At 32.9% G+C, this 2,996-nt stretch overlaps 1 non-coding gene across 1 annotated transcript; it reads left to right on the top strand.

Annotated features, from left to right (window-relative positions):
* Window positions 1-220: 220 nt before the first annotated feature.
* LOC121216577 (small nucleolar RNA R71) lies at window positions 221-326 on the top strand. The gene has a single exon (XR_005912757.1). It is a non-coding gene; the product is annotated as a small nucleolar RNA R71 (small nucleolar RNA).
* Window positions 327-2,996: the final 2,670 nt, after the last annotated feature.

The following is a 2,996-nucleotide window of genomic DNA, read 5'->3' on the forward strand; positions in this document are numbered from 1 at the left end:
TGAAGTAAGAGCGTCCACTTCATGTATTCCTACGACTCATCTTCTTGACGCTGCTCAATTGGTTGGCTGTTGGTAATTGTTCCTAGCAATTCTCTCAATGATTTCATATGCCTAATTATAAGACTTAGAAATGAGAGCACCATTAGCAGAAGCATCTACTACCATCCTCCTGTGAGCATTGAGACCGTTATAGAATGTCTCTAATTGGATACAATGCGGGATTCCATGATGAGGGCATCTTCGTAATAGTTCTTTAAGTCTTTCCCACTCCTCATCTAAGGATTTGTCATCCATCTGTTGGAAGGTAGTGATCTCATTCCGCAACTTAGCATTCTTGCTAGGTGGGAAGTACTTCATAAAGAAGTGTTCTGCTAACTTATTCCATGTGGTGATAGAGTTTGGTGGCAATGAGTTTAACCAGGCTCGAACTCTTTCCCTTAGTGAGTATGGGAACAACTTTAATCGCAGTGCATCTTTGAGTAATCTGGCTAACTTGAAGGGATCACTCACCTCCATAAAAAATCTGAGGTGAAGGTGAGGATCTTTAGTAGGAATTCCACTAAATTGGCCCACTATTTGAAGCATCTGGAACATGACTAGTTTTAGCTCAAATTTTTGTGCCTCGATTTCGAGTCTCCTAATACCCAGATTATGCCTATGAAATAACGACACAACATACTATCTCAAGGCTCAATCCCTATCATCAGCAACAAGGATAGGATTTTGAGCATAATTTGCTCCATTTCCTTGATTTTGGTTCTCAAGGTTCATCTCTTCAGTCATTCTCTAAGCTGCTTGTCTTCTTCCTTGTCAAAAATTCCTTTCAATTTCAGGATCTATGGGGAGTAAGTCGATGATTTGATCAATACTCATAAACACTTAAAACAATCACAAAAAAATAATTAAATTAAAGTTGAACAGAAAAATAACCAAAATGAAAAATTAACAATTTCACAAATAATGTCTTTAAAGCAATCCTCGGCAATGGCGCCAAAAAATTGGAACGATGAAAATGTGCAAGTGTGCACTATCGTATCAAGTAATAAAGTGACAAGTAATGTTGAGTTATCGTACCTACAGGGACTATGCAAGAAAATTTTTATGAAATGAAAATTTAAACAATTTGGTGATGAAAAATTTGAAGAGGTGTTGTAAAAACTAAAAATTATCTAAGTAATTTAACTAAGAAAAATAAAAAGTAAAAATATTCCAATGCACGGTTTCTAAAAGATGAGTTTAATCAAAATGACAATGTGTTAGATCAATTTTATTCTTTAACTTAGAATAATTTAAGTTGTGTTCATGTCATTACGAATAATTTCATGACAACTCGGTAAATTGCTAACCGATGCACATACTTACCTATTAGAACCTATTAATCTCTTGAACATATCTCTATGTCAATTCAACCGATTAATGAAATTTTAATAAGCAAATAAAGGATTATGTGGGGTAACAATATATCTCTATATTGAAACAATTTAATCACAATAATCTTGCAAGTTATGCAAGGCTAATGTATTGTTTAATACCGTCACTAATTTAACCCTCAACTACCTTAGAAGATTAAACTTGCACCAATTAAATATTGTGTCCATTAATTACAATTTCAATTCATTTAAATAATTAATTTAATTGTTACCTTACAATTACAATGCAAGCATAACAAAACATGATTTTATTTAATTGAGCAATTTACTGAGACCTAATAATAGCACAAACACATTTTTAATAATCTAAGTGGATATAATGCAATTAATCTAACATGAAAGGAATTTAAGTCATTTAATTGAAGAAAAATAACACAAATATTCATGTTCATGATCAAAACAAAACTAAAAACAAAGATTAAGAGAAGGAAATTGGAAAAACAAATCTGAGTGGTTTTCCGAAGCCAGACTAGTGTGCTCTTTTCTTCTCTGCTCATTCTACTGATCCAAGGCATTAGTGAAGGGGATTTTTATAGGTGGATATGGCTGCTAAAATTAGCTAAAAGTAGCAAGCATTACCTCTTCCCTTGGCCGACCATGCATGGTAGGAGAGATGGTTGGACTTAAATTTGCTATTTTTAGTTTGTGGCTAAAAATAGCAAGCTTGAAAAAGGGAAGGGTATGAACGAAATTAAAGATAAGTTCAAGGGTTGATTTGAAATTATAAAAATCAGCTAAAATAGTTGATTGGGTCAGCTAGATGGGACAGTTTGGGCTGCCAAATTTCTTGGTAGATTAATCCTTTTCACTTAGCACAATTGAACCCCTTTCTTTTCATCAGGCTTGTAATTAATTTTTACCCAATTTGTGTCAAAATTAATTATAAAATATGTTTACTAATTATTATTGGTCTGTCCCTTGGTCGGAAAAATAATTGGTCATACTCTTGGGTCACTTCATAAAAAAATTCCCTAATGGCTCGAGCTTCTCAAGGTGACTGTCGAGCCGATTTTTACCCTTTGTACAAAACTATCGAAAATAAATCAAATTTTTGTGAATTCATTATAAAATAATTAAAATTCAATATGTTCATAATTTGAGTGTAATTTAATTATTTTATAATTAAAATATGAATTTCGACAACAATTACTACGAAACTGCATGAATTAGAGCTAAAAAAGAGCTGAAAAAGTCTATATATTTTTTGTTTCCAATGTACACTAGATAACTAGAATCATTGTGGTAGAATTTACAATTACAAGGACATACTAGCAAATACCATAACTTAATTCAATTACTTTGCTTATTTTTCCTTCAATAATACTCATGTCTACATTTACACTGCCAAAACATTCTGTATACAACACAAGGCTTATAAAAACTCCCATAGCTTATTCACATTATATCTATCAAACTGAAACACATCGCTACTCTTGCTTTGTATGAATAGTAGCCCACCTCGTGAGTCCATTGGCATTGCCCTGGCATTGTCTCTCCTGGCGATTCTCAATTGGCTGACTTGCGACATAAAACATAAAGGTAAGTTCAGAAGGACTTAGTGAGTTA

Source organism: Gossypium hirsutum, chromosome D04 (assembly GCF_007990345.1).
Source record: "Gossypium hirsutum isolate 1008001.06 chromosome D04, Gossypium_hirsutum_v2.1, whole genome shotgun sequence".
In the NCBI taxonomy this organism is placed as follows: domain Eukaryota; kingdom Viridiplantae; phylum Streptophyta; class Magnoliopsida; order Malvales; family Malvaceae; genus Gossypium; species Gossypium hirsutum.